The 14,477-nt window shown below is 43.8% G+C and overlaps 1 long non-coding RNA gene across 1 annotated transcript in view; it reads right to left on the bottom strand.

The window, feature by feature from the left end:
• Positions 1–14,039, bottom strand: part of LOC140714736 (uncharacterized) — a 45,023-nt gene extending 30,984 nt beyond the window's left edge. Inside the window, exon 1 of the long non-coding RNA XR_012095987.1 lies at positions 13,570–14,039. This is a non-coding gene — a long non-coding RNA (uncharacterized lncRNA). The remainder of the gene's footprint in view (positions 1–13,569) is intronic.
• Positions 14,040–14,477: the final 438 nt, after the last annotated feature.

Here is a 14,477-nt window from a genome sequence, read left to right on the forward strand (position 1 = left end):
GGAAGTTAGAGGATTGGGAAGCTTTTAAATACCAACAGAAGACAACTAAAAAAGTCATTAAGAAGGTAAAGATGGAATACGAAAGTAAGCTAGCCAATAATATTAGAGAGGATCCAAAAGTTTCTTTAGACACATAAAGTGTAAAAGAGAGGTGAGAGTGGATATCGGACTGCTGGAAAATGATGCTGGAGAGGCAGTAATGGAAGGCAGGAAAATGGCGGGTGAATAAGTATTTTCAACAGTCTTCATTGTGGAAGACATTGGCAGTATAGTGGAAGTTCCAGGTTTCAGGGGTCATGAAGTGTGTGAAGTTGCCATTACTAGGGAGAAGGGTTTTGGAAAACTGAAAGGTCTGAAGGTAGGTAAGACACCTGGACCAGATGGTGTACACCCCAGAGTTTGGAAAGAAGTGGCTGAAGAGACTTTGGAGGCATTATTAATGATCTTTCACGAATCTCTAGATTCTGGAATGAGTTCAGAAGACTGGAAAATTGCAAATGTCACTCCACTCTTCAAGAAGGGGGAGAGGCAGAAGGAAAGAAACTATAGGCCAGTTAGACTGACCTCAGTGGTTGGGAAAATTTTGGAATTGATTATTATGTATGAGGTCTCAGGGTATTTGGAGGCACATGATAAAATAGGCTGTAGTCAGCATGGATGCCTCAAGAGAAAATCTTGCCTGACAAATCTGTTGGAATTCTTTGAAGAAATCACAAGCCGGATTGACAAAGGAGAACCAGTTGATCTTATGTGCTTGGATTTCCAGAAGACCTTTGACAAAGTGCCACACATGAGGCTACTTTACAAGCTACGACCCCATGTTGTTACAGGAAAGGTTGATTGGCAGGAAGCAAAGAGTGGGAATAAGGGGAACCTTTTCTGGTTGGCTGCCAGTGACTAGTGGTGTTCCACAGTGGTCTGTATTGGGATCGATTCTTTTTATGTAATATGTCAATGATTTGGATGATTGAATTGATGGCTTTGTTGCCAAGTTTATAGACGATACAAAGATAGGTGGAAGGGCAGGTCGTTTTGAGGAAATAGGGAGGCAACAGAAGACTTAGACAGATTAGAACAGGCAAAGAAGTGATAATGTTGGGAAGTTTATGGTCATGTACTTTTGTAGAAGAAATGAAAGGGTTTACTATTTTCTAAATGGAGAGAAAATACAAAAATTTGAGGTGTAAAGGGATTTGGTTGTCCTTGTGCAGGATACTCTAAAGGTTAATTGCAGGTTGAGTTAATGGTGAGGAAAGCAAATGCAATGTTAGCATTCATTTCAAGAGGACTGGAATATAAAAGCAAGGATATAATGCTTAGGCTTTCTAAGGCATTGATGAAGCCTCACTTGGAACTGTGAGTAGTTTTAGGCCCCTTATCTTGGAAAGGATATGCTGAAACTGGAGAGGGTTCAAAGGAGGTTCATGAATTCCAAGATTAAATGGCTTGTCATATGAAGAGCATTTGATGGTTCTGAGCCTATATTCACAGGAATTTAGAAGACTGAGGGATAAGCTCATTGAAACCTATTGAATGGTGAAAGGGCTTGATAGCATGCATATGGAGAATATGTTTCCTCTGATGGGAGTGTCTAAGAACAGAAGACACAACCTCAAAATAGAGGAGTGTCTTTTTGGAACAGAGATGAGGAGGAATTTCTTTAGCTCAACAGTGGAGAATCTGTGGAATTCTGTGCCACAGGCAGCTGTGGAGGCCAAGTCTGTATGTATATTTAAAGCAGAAGTTGATAGATTCTTGACTGGTCAGGGCATGAAGGGATATGGGGAGAAGGCAGGAGATTAGGGGTGAGAGGAAAGATGGATCAGCCATGATGAAATGGTGGAGCAGACTCAATGGGCCAAATGGCCTAATTCTGCTCCTATATCTTATACGTATCTGGGCACCATGATATAGAAAGGATGTGATTAATCTAGGAAGTATTCACGAGGTTTAAATTAGAATTTCAAGCTAAAATAAATAAATAAAGCAACACACACAAAATGCTGGAGGAACTCAGCAGGTCAGACATTAATGGAAATTAAAAAACAGCCTATGTTTCGGGCCAAGAATGGAAAGGAAGGAAGAAGGCACCAGAATAAAAAGGGGAGGGGAAGGAGGATAGCTGGAAGGTGATCGGTGAAGCCATGTAGGTGGGAAAGGTGAAGGGCTGGAGAAGAAGGAATCTGATAAGAGAGGAGGCTGGACCATAGGCAAAAGGGAAGGAGGAGGGGACCCTGGGGGAGGTGATAGGTAGGTGAGAAGAGGCAAGAGGCCAGAGTGAGCAACAGAAGAAGAGGGAAGGAGGAGAGAAAACGTTGTTTTACCGAAAGGAGAAATCGATATTCGTGCCAACAGGTAGGATAAGACCATAAGACTATAAGCTATAGGAGGGAGATTGTAACACAGTGGTTAGCACAATGCCATTATAGCACTGGCAACATGGGTTCATTTCCCTCCACCGTCTGTAAGCAGTTTGTATATTCTCCCTATTCCTCCAGCTGATATGGTTTCCTCCCACCTTCCAAAGAGTAGAGGGTGGTAGGTTAATTGATCATTGCAAATTGTCCCTTGATTAGGCTAGGGTTAAATCGGGGGTTATAGAGTGGCCCGAAAGCCCTACTCAGGGCTGTGTCTCAATAACTAATTACTGTCGAGGTGAACCTGACCCTAATGACAAGGATAACACTTAAAGACGGCTTCCCGTTTCCTTCCCTTACCTACAGATGGCCACTTTTCGGCACAATTTGAAGGTTGCCGGGAGTGAAGAGACACACTTTTCTAAAGAGGCTGCAGTACAACAAATAGAGCTTCGCGTCCAGGACACTGCTTGGCAGGACGACGAGTCAACATCTCATGAGCAGAGCAAGCCTGTAGACAAGACAGACTCTGGCTAGCCATTCCAGGAAATAAGGCTGTCTCCATTCCTGAGAGCCTTAATACCCAAGTAATCAGATATTGAGGTCAATGTGACTTTACTTCTGTCCGGTGCCAAGTTGCTTTCTGTCAGCTGACGAGAAACAGGCTCCCTGCCACACAAAGAGAGGATTTTGCACCTCGTGCAATATCTGCACGGTAAACACGAGATGATGATTGTTTGGCCCATTATCAATGTTTGTAGACGATGTTCGGGAGCAACTTCATTTTTATCTGCAAAGCATGGACTTGTTGACAGATGTTGAGAAAAATTGGCAAATTACAATTGTACCTCAAACATTTGGCAAGGCTTTGTTGTGCTTCTCAGATGCAGATGACTGTAGGCTATACCAGTCATTTTGACATGATCTCAGCTACAAGGCAGCTTTAAAGTGGAATCTGAATTAGAATCAGGTTTATTACCTATATATACATATATATATATATATATTATAACTATAAAATATATTATAGTCTCTCAGGGTTGTTATAGCTGAGGTGGTAGTGGTGATATGCTCCCACTACCTATTTAGTGCTCCCAATGGAGTACGTCTTAAATAGCCTCTGACAACCAAGTCCAACTCCTGGTCTTCACGTGGGGCTTAGTTACTAAGCTAGCAGAGCCGTTTCTGCTGACAGGAGAAGGGGCATAGGTGAATCACTGGAAACTTAAAACCAGTAACTTTGGGCAGATGGAGGGGGAGGGGGTCATCAGCCATGGCTGGCAGCTCACCCGGGAGAGGGACAACTCTGACCTCAAACCTCCACTGCCTTGCGGCTATGGGGAAGGCTTTGGGTGTGAACCACGAGGGAAACATCAGAGCTGGAGTCCCCAAGGTAGTCCTAAAAGTTGAATACAGCGTCAACTGGCAACTCCTGCCATGCTGCTGGTGCCAAACTGTACCGATCTCGACGTACCTTTGGGTTCATCAGATGCAGGGAGAGGGGGAGCCTGCTACCTGGGCCAACAGCTTGCTCTCCATGTCGTACTGCTCAGGCTTTGCATATCTAAGCAGCTAGGATGCAACATCCACGGTCAACCTTAACCAGCAGAGGCCTCAGTATGTTTTATAGTATGCCGAGAAAGCTAATGCCCTCTATGGAGCTGGCTGAGTTTACAAGACTCTGCAGCTTTTTCCAATCCTGGTGATGCAACCAGATAGACAGCTCTCCACGGCACATCTGTAGAAATATGATAGAGTCTTTCCTGACACACCAAATCTCCTCAAATTCCTAAGCTTACTGCAATAGTATGCACTGAGCAGCAGGGACCATTGCTCATTGTCACCCTTGTTTCTGAAGTCATAGGAAGGTTCCTTTAAAGACAAAAGAAAGCATCGTGCACTTGAAAAGCCATACTCTGCAGTCCTGGAGACTAATGCTGGAAGTTTAGGCAGTGGGATTAGCTTGGATGGCTTTTTATCAGCCAGCATGGATAACATTAGCTAAATGACCTCCTACTTGGGAAAGTCTCAATGAGGGAAAAAAGTTGGAGTAAAATTCCCCGAGGTCTGCCAAGATTTATTACATAGAGGTTGCTGACTCTTTACCCCAGTGGCTGTGGGCCTGCACGCTAGTGTAGTGGTTAGCACGACGGCTTACAGTTCCAGCGACCCAGGTTCAGTTCCCGCCGCTGCCTGTAAGGAGTTTGTACCTTCTCCCCGTGACCGCGTGGGTTTCATCTGGGTGCTCCAGTTTCCTCCCACAGTCCAGTGGTAGGTTAGTTGGTCATTGTAAGTTGTCCCCTGATTCAGCTAGGGTTAAATCGTGGGAATGGGACGGCCCAAAGGGCCTCAATAAAATATAAAATAATAAAGATAAGCTTTACATCTATCACATATACTGTATATTGAAACATACAGTGAAATGTGTCTTTTGCATCAACAACCAATACAGTCCGAGGATTATGCTAGGGACAAGTGTTGTCGTGCTTCTGGCAGCAACATAGTGTGCGCACAAATTACTAACCTTAACTAGATGACTTAGGAATGTGGGCGCACTCTGTGGAAACCCGCGTAGTCCGTGGGGAGATTGTACAAACTCCTTACAGACAGCTGTGGGAATCGAACCCCAATTGCTGCAAAGCGACTGGGCTGATGGCTACACTACCGTAAAGATCATTGGATGTACTTAAAGTGAAGGTAGGTCCATGTGGATCAGCTGTGATCAGACTGAATTGTGGGGCAGACTTGAGGGGCCAAGAGGCCTACTCCTGCTCCCAGATTCCTGTGGTTCCTGGCCTTCTGCATCCTAATCTTTTAAGGACTTGGGAGCTTCAGCAATGCAGAGATTGCCATAGCAGATGGCAACTGTCAGGGAGGAAACAGGAAGTCTTCAAGAGATAACCTTGTCATCTCAGCAGTAATTATACACAATCTCCTCCCAGACTTCCAGCCTTCAAGATATTTTGGGTAGTTTTGTCAGGCGAGAGTGTTTCATATCACCCACTCTATGACCTTCTCAGCCATTCCCGCTGCTTCTAATGTTTTCCTGTCTCAGCCCAAGGTAAAAACTCAAGCGGAACTCAGACTCAGAATCACAATCAGCTTTAATATCACTGTACTGTGCAAAAGTCTTGGGCACATATGTACAGCTAGAGTGCTTAAGACTTTTGCACCAATACTGTAGTAATTTTATGTATGGCACTGTACAAATTTCATGATAGATATGAGTGATGATAAACCTGATTCTGATATGGGTCTCTATTGTGGACTGATAGGGGGAAGGGGCAGGGAGAGGGGAATCGTGCTTGGGAAAGGGGGAATGGAGAGGGGAGGGAGCAGGAAGCACCAGCGAGACATTCTGTAATGATCAATAAGCCAATTATTTGGAATCAAATATCCTTGCCTGGTGACTCAGGGATGGGTGTGTCTGCACCCACTCCTCCCCCTGCCCCCGGCACTCCTTCTTTGCCTCCTGTCCATCACCCTTCCTGCGGCGCTCCACCCTCGCCGTTCCCAGCGTCCTTTACCTCCGTCAAATTTGCAAACTCGCTCTCTGCTCCATGCTGACAAATACAGCACTGTGCAAAGCTCTTAGCCATCCTAGCTATATATGTGTGCCTAAGACTTTTGCACAGTACTGTATGGTGTGAAATCTGTCTTGTGGCTGCCGTATGATGCAATACGTAAAGATAAATAACTATAAATTACAGTAAGAAATATAGAGAGATAAACAGTGCAAACGGACCAAAGCAGCGGGGCAGTGTTCATGGTTCAACCCCAAGCACAGCTTCCGACTATCCAGAATTCCACCTATTACACTTCCGTTTCCGACACCTCGGATCTCATCCTCATCTCCGTCCAACTGCTGCTTTAATCATCATTCATCCTTTCTTCCAGAACCATAGCTTGCACAAGTCATGCCAAAGCATCACTCCCGATCCCAACCAGTGACACATACTTTCAACTGTACGTTCTAACATCGTCATCTGTGCATGAAATCATTTCCTGGCCTCACTTTAGAGGAGAAAAATTTAACATCCTTCGACTATTAAACTGAGCCCACTCAGAACCTAATTACCATTGTTAAAAGTTACACCAGTTACAGTTAGTCCTCACCCCTTCACTGGTATGGAAAACACAAAATAGCTCCCGTGATCCATGGACTTTAATCCTGTTTTGCTTGATTTAGGGTTTTAATCAGAGTCTCATTCCCGTAGCATAGTTGTTAGCACAGCGCTCTACAGTTCAGGTGACCCAGGTTCAAATCACGCCGCTGTCTGTAAGCAGTTTGTACGTTCTCCCTGTGACCGTGTGGGTTTCCTCCGGGTGCTCCAGTTTCCTCCCACAGTCGAAAGACACACCGGTTGGTAGGTTAATTGGTCATTGTAAATTGTCCCGTGATTAGGCTGGGGTTAAATTGGGGGATTGCTGGACGGCACCGCTCAAAGGGCTGGAAGGACCTACTCCGTATTGTATCTCAATTTTTAAAAATCAGTAAATAATCCAGGCCTACTCTTCAGTGCTGTACTGACAGAGTTCTGATTAGATGGACGAGCTGCCTTTTGGATTAGTGTTCAAACCAGTTACTAGCATCTCCAATGTTTAGAGGAGGTTCCCCGGCGTCATTCTAAGATGACTACAATCTTGTGATTAACAGTCCTCTATCTGCCAACATCACTGAGGTAGATTATCTGGGCATTTACATCACAGCTATCTGTTGAAGCTTGCTAAGCCCCGACTGAGTGATTGTTACAATAGCAATATCAAAAGCCCTTTATTGGCTTAGAATAAAGATTTAAAGATTAGCTTTATTTGCCACATGTGCATCGAAACATATAGTGAAATGTGTCATTTTTATCTACGATCAACACTGCCCTAAGTTTGCAAGTGTTGTCATGCTTCCGGGATACACAACTTACTAACCCTAACCAGTACGTCTTTTGGAATGCTGGAGGAAACCGGAGCACCCGGAGGAAATCCCTGCAGTCATGGGAAGAACATATAAACTCCTTACAGCCAGTGGCAGGAATTGAAACCTGAACTTCCAATTGCTTGTGATATACAGCGTTGCACTGCGTGCATTTGGCATGCATAGTGCAAGGAGTCCTTTGCTACCTATGAGCACTAAGGTAACAATGTACAATATAACCAAAAGGTAAATCATTCCATTGATCTATATTGAACTAAATAGTTCCATTATCAAGTCAAGTTTATTGTCATTTAACTATATACATGGATACTGCCAAACAAGCCAAAGTTTCTTCAGACCAGGGTATAAAACACAGTAGTACACATAACACACAATAACTTATTTAAGTTATTAAATTATTAAGTTTTAAGTTATTTAAAATAAAAATAAAATCTACAATGAATTATGCATAGGTAAGGAAAGTAAAGCGCATAAATTAAATATTGTAGGGTGCAGTACAAATTATCCAGTGACACTTTGAATGCAATGCAGCAGGGAGTTCAGAGATTGCTTCCTATCCTGACTGCTCTTGTTTTATGCATCGGAGACTCCTGCCTGATGGAAGAAGGTCAAAGGGAGGCTGGATGGATGGGTGGGATCTTTAACAATACTATAGGGCCCTGTGTACCAGCACTCCTGGTAAGTGTCTCCGATGCATGGTAGGGAGACCCCTATGATTCTCTCAGCTGTTCTCAAAGACGTTCGTAGGGACTTCTGGTCTGATGCTCGACTGCCCCCATACCAGACGGAGATGGAGATTACGGATTATAGTTCATTAAAAAACATAATTTGACAATATTGCTTTGTCAAGATTTATTAATATTCTTTACTGTCACTAATCCCCATTATTAACTGTGTCATGAAATTTTATGAGATCAGCTTTTTCAAAGACCTTATTTACATCATTAGACAGAAAATGAAAAGTTAAAATGTTGCATTTGTGCAAAGGTTTATTGACACAAATGCGCACAAAGAAATTCTGATTCTGTAGGTATCATCAACATCGCAGCCTAAAAGCAGTTGACAACTAAAAGGAAGCTCACTCCACTGAATAAGTACGTCCAACAAATTAGCAGGAAATCTGGACCTGATATTTCACCAAATGTTGAATGATGAGTGCCAACAAATGCTGTGCATTAGGCAGCAGCCTTGACGTTGGAGATCACTCAATTAACGATAACGATTGTCAGCATGTATTCCTGTAAATGGTCAATAGGAACATCCCTATTAAAAAACAATGTACCTTCCTTTTGATAAATTCTTTATTGCACAATAAAGCAGCTTTTTCAGTCTGCTAGAGATTAAGGAGTAGGTTTTGTGCTTTGGGCTCAGTCGACAAATCAAACATAAATTGTGTTTAAAATACACATTTGATTCTAATTTTGCTTCAAGTCACTAAGTGGACAAACACAGAACGCCAGTTTTAAAATGTAGCATTAAAAGATATTTGTTTAATTATTAAAGAATGAACATTTGATCTATATTTATTAAAGCAGATAAATATATGTTTACAGTAGGGATTCCCAGCCTGTTTTGTCCCATGGACCCCTACCATCATTGAGGGGGTCCATGGACCCCAGGTGAGAGCTGTTAGTTTAGGGTTATAGAGCCATGTGGAATGGAAACAGGCTCTTCATCCCACCAACTCAGTGCAGGCCACCAAACATCAACTTCCACTGTCCCATTTAACTCTCCCAACAATTACCCTTGGATTCCGCCACATTCCAAAGGGCAACTCAGATACTTGTCTTTGGGATGTCGGAAACCAGAGGAACCAGGAGAAACCCACACAGTCACAAGGAGAACGTGCAAACTCCACGCAAACAGAACTAGATGGGAATAAACAGTCGACGTTTCAGGCTGAGACCCTTCATCGGGGCTGGAAAGGACAGGGGCAGGAACCAGAATAAGAGAGAGAGGTGTTGGAGTAGGTGAGACCAGGCGAGGGGAAAAGTGCGTGGGTAGGGGAGGGAGGATGAAGTGAGGAGCTGGCAGGGGGGTAAAGATCGTAAGAAGAAGAACTGTCATAGGGGAGGACAGTGGGCAATGAAAGAAAGGGAAAGGGGAGGAGAACCAGATGAAGGTGATGGGGAGGTGGGGGGAAGAAAGGGGGTGAGAAGGTAACGAGAAGGGGGAACGGAAAAAGAGAGAAGGATCTCGGCCAGAAACATTGGCTGTTTATTCCTCTCAATAGATGCTGCCTGACCTGCTGAGTTCCTCCAGCATTTTGTGTGTGTTGATCATTTTGGGTATTAGTTAAGTAAGCCTCCTCTGAGCCAATACCAACATGTTATTGATCTTTCTATCATGAGAGCAATATCTTCAGTGGTACTGGGACGGCATGGTAGTGCAATTGGTTTCCTGCCCCAGCGATCACCAGTCAGGGTTCGATTCCTGGCACTGTCTGCAAGCAGTCTACGTTCTCCCCATGACTGCACGGCCTTCCTCCAGGTGCTCCAGTCTCCTCCCACATTTCAAAGATATACGCGAACATGAGAAATTCCGCAGACGCTGGAGACACAGAATGACACACGCAAAATGCTGGAGGAACTCAGCAGGTCAGGCTGCTCTTATGGAGAGGAATAAACAGTCAACGTTTTGGGCCAAGACTCTTCTTCAGGACTGGAGAGGAAGGAGGAAGACGACAGAATAAGTTGTGGGCATGCTATGTTAGTGGCAGAAGCTTGGTGACATCAATGGCTTGCCCACAACACTCGCTGATTTGATTTGACACAACTGACGCATTTCACTGAATGTTTTGATGTACAAGTGACAAATAAAAGTGATCTAAATGGAATTTAGATCCAGATGGAGCACAAAAGATGAGAGGCGTTGATCGTGTGGATAGTCAGAGGCCTTTTCCCAGGGCTGAAATGGCTGCCGCAAGAGGACACAGGTTTAAGGTGCTGGAGGGTAGATTCAGAGGGGATGTCGGGGTAAGTTTTTTACTCAGAGAGTGGTGAGTGTGTGGAATGGGTTGCCGGCAACGCTGGTAGAGGCGGATACAATAGGGTCTTTTAAGAGACACTTAGATAGGTACCTGGAGCTTAGTAAAATAGAGGGCTGTAGGTAAGCCTAGTAATTTCTAAGGTAGGGACGTGTTTGGCACAACTTTGTGGTCCAAAGGGCCTGTATTGTGCTGTAAGTTTCCTATGTTTCTAAAAGTAGAGGAGGGTGTGGTAAATAACCAATCAGATAGTTTTCAACTACTAAAGAAAATAAACAACAATAAATCATGAAAATTCCAAGTACTGCCTTCTTAATTGATGAGCTTAGCATATAATTGAGAAAGTAGTTTCATGGTTATGTTATTAAGTATAGAGATTTGATTAATAATCCAGAGACTTTTGTCTAATTTCTCCAAGAGGACCACAGGTTTGGAGGCTTGCGTGCCTCAATGATGTGAAGAGCTATGCTGGCTGGAGTCAGGGCTTTATGCTTTGGCTCTTGGTAGGGTCAAAGGGCAGAGGGCAGACTAAGAGTGGTCCACCAGTCCTCCAGGTTTGGGAGATCAGCTCAGGGCCAACAAACCTGACTGGTCAAACAAAATGGTTTTGGAAAAAGCAATTAAAAAAATCCTTCTATATCCGTGTGCGACGGTATTCCTGAGTCTCCATCTGGAACGTGCATGGCAGACAGTAGTGAAAACAGGAGGAAGCTAGTGGCAAGGTGAAGGAAGCCCTGAACATTGCCAGAGACGGGCAAGGATGGACAAGGAGGGAGGACCTTCATTGCTGCCCTGAATCCCAACGGTATCACAGGCAGTAAAAAAGTAGGTATTAGTCTAATTGCACCATAGCAACTGAGAGTTACAATCAATACATTAAATGAATTGGGAAAACCAGTGGAAGTCACTGAGAGTACAAAAGAACTTTTTCATTAATACTCAGAACATAGACAGTTCAGTAAAGTACAGGCCCTTCCACCCGCCCTTTAACCTCCTCCAAGATCAATCTCACACTTTCCTCCCACATAGCCCATCATTTTCCTTCATCCACGTGCCTAAGAGTCTCTTAAGTGCTTTTAATATATCTGCCTGTACCACCAGCACCAGCCCTGGCAGTGTGCTCCAGTCACCTACCACTCCCTGTGTAAAAACAAACCTTCTTCTGACATTCCCCACCCCACCTCACCCCCCCACACACTCTCCTCCAATCACCTGAAAAATCAGGCCCTTTCCGACTAGTCCTGGGGAAAAGGCTCTGGCTGCCCACCCTAATCTATGCTGTTTATCGTCTGATACTCTACACCTCTATCAAATCTCTGTGTGTGTGTGTGTGTGTGTGTGTGTGTGTGTGTGTGTGTGTGTGTGTGTGTGTGTGTGTGTGTGTGTGTGTGTGTGTGTGTGTGTGTGTGTGTGTGTGTGTGTGTGTGAGAGAGAGAGAGAGAGTGATTTTTTTGGTGGTCTGTAAATTCACAGATACGTTTTCTGTTGTAGAGAAAGGGACTATGGGAGAACAGTTGGACACATCCACAATATGCTGGAAGACAGGAGAAATTAAGTGCCACAAGTAGGTGATAGTTTACAGAGGCTGTTGAAGAGTTTACTGAGTGACAGTGACAGTCACTCTGGTTCAGGGGGGAGCAACAGAAGATTATTTTGAAGTTACCATAAGAAAATAAACCGAATTTTTGAAATGTGCTGCCAATGTATCATATAATGCTAGTTTTAATTAGCACTATAGATCTGACTATCTCAACTGTTGAATTCAGTGTTGATTCTGGAAGGCTGCCATATGTCCAGTGAGAGGACAAGGTGTTGTACTTTGTGCTTATTTGGTGAAAATTCTTCCTGGCCATTGATACTATGGGCTGTCTCCCTGGGAGGCAACACCTGAGAGATTCCCCACTGCCAGAGGCACTGGACTATAACACCATTAGATATAGGAGCAGGAGTAGGCCATTCGGCCCTTCGAGTCTGCTCCGCCATTCAATCATGGGCTGATCCAATTCTTCCAGTTATCCCCACTCCCCATACCCTTTGATGCCCTGGCTAATCAAGAGCCTATCTATCTCTGCCTTAAATGCACCCAATGACTTGGCCTCCACAGCTGCTCATGGCAACAAATTCCACAAATTTACCACCCTCTGACTAAAGTAATTTCTTGGCATCGCGGTTCTAAATGAAGTCGTGCCCTCTTGTCCTAGACTGCTCTATAATGGTAAAATAACTTTGCCATCCAAGACTCCCCTACCATGAGAAATAACTTTGCCAAGTTATCTGCTAACTAGCATGGCTATAACAAGAAGGTGATAATAAACTGTGCTAACTAGCATGGCTGTAACGGGGGTGGTTAGAAAGCCAATGACTCACTTCCCGGCAAACAGTTCCTCTGGCCCGGCAAACAATCGTATATACCAGGGCTATAACAGAGGCTTAAGGTAATCTTCAAGGTATGGTGCAAGCCAAACAAAAAAGAGAACTCCATTAACCAATGCTGACCAAAGATTACAGTCCAAAGACCAAACTACACTCCCCAGTAGGAGACCATGAAATATGCTAGAGATTCATGAACAATTACCATGGGCTGGTGAGATCCAGGGCATTTTACAGCCTATCTTTGACTCCGGTAATGAAAAATAGAAATGAAATTAAGTTTGCATAGAAATCAATCTATGTGGAAACTGGCATTCTTAATGTGAATAGTACTCTGTGTAGTCTGGTCAATTGTTATTTTAAAGATGTAATCAAGATTTAACAGCATCTTTTATTTATTCAGTAACAAGCATCCAGGGTATTATCACTGCAGTGCCTTATTGTCAGTATTAATAATCTTAATTGCTTGTAGGTTTCAGGATAATGTACCTCTAATTAGTGGTTAGTGTAAGGCAAACAGTTCTTGTTACAGTGCTGCCTCCTACTGACCAAACAATGTCATTACAGAATATTATCCAGATTGAATTCAATGTGACTATTTTCCAGATTGGATTTCCTGCAGAATTTAGTACTGAGCTAATCACTTATACTTCATGACTTTTTTTGACTTTCACTTGTGATACTTGAATATGATGATGAGTAAATGAGATTGAAATACAACAGATGTTGAAGCTGTCGTGAGATAAGGAAATAAGAGTCATGGATTTCCCTGTGTGCTTATATCCAAAAGCAACATGACTCCGATGAAGGGCCTTTGATATGGAATGTTAGCTCTGTTTATTTCCCACAGATGTTGCCTGACCTGCTAAGTTTTTTTTCAAAGTTCAAAGTATGTTTATTACCAAAGAATGTATAAATTATACAACCTTAGAATCCTGACGAAGGGTCTCGGTCCGAAACTTCAACAGTGCTTCTTCCTATAGATGCTGCCTGGCCTGCTGCGTTCCACCAGCATTTTGTGTGCGTTGCTTGAATTTCCAGCGTCTGCAGATTTCCTCGTGCAACCTTGAGATTTGTTTACTTACAGGCCGCCCACAAAGCAAGAATCTCGAAAGAAACCCAATTTTAAAAAAGACCAACACCGTATGAGCAGAGAAAAGGGAAGGAAAAAAAACACACAAATCATGAGCAAAAACATTCCGAACCAAAATGTATCCCTAAGTCCGAACCTTGGAGTAGGCCCAAAGCCTCGGTATCAGTTTATCATGTTAGAGGGCACGGAGCACAGCAGCCAGGGCAGATTTCATAGTGTGGTAAACTATATATACCTGTCTGAACACATCCCTCTGCTGACTGCTCCTGTGGCTACTCCCACAGACCCCTGTATAAAGGCGATTGGAGGCACCGCTCCTCCCTCAGTCTCCGAGATGCCGTGCTCCCTTTTGCTGCTAATAAAAGCCTATTGTTCACCTCCCGTCTCCGAGAGTTATTGATGGTGCATCACATAGCCTCAGCCTCACGGGGAGAGGAGTGGCCATTGCAGGAGAGCAAGCAAAATCAGCTCTCACCTCCAATCCCGATACTCTAACTTTCAGTCTATCTGGGCCAGCATTTTAATTGTCCAAACTACATATCATACCTCACACTAGGACCTGGGCACCACTACGTCCAGCATTTTCTATGGTCCTTCAGCCCACAATCTTGTGCCAGCCCATATAAACCTCCTCCACAATCAATCTAAGCCTTCCCTCCTACACACCCTCCATTTGTCTTGCATCCACATGCTCTGTTCTCATTGTTACCATCAGGAAGGAGGTACAGAAGCCTGAAGACA

This window comes from Hemitrygon akajei, chromosome 22, assembly GCF_048418815.1.
Source record: "Hemitrygon akajei chromosome 22, sHemAka1.3, whole genome shotgun sequence".
Taxonomy (NCBI): Eukaryota; Metazoa; Chordata; class Chondrichthyes; order Myliobatiformes; family Dasyatidae; genus Hemitrygon; species Hemitrygon akajei.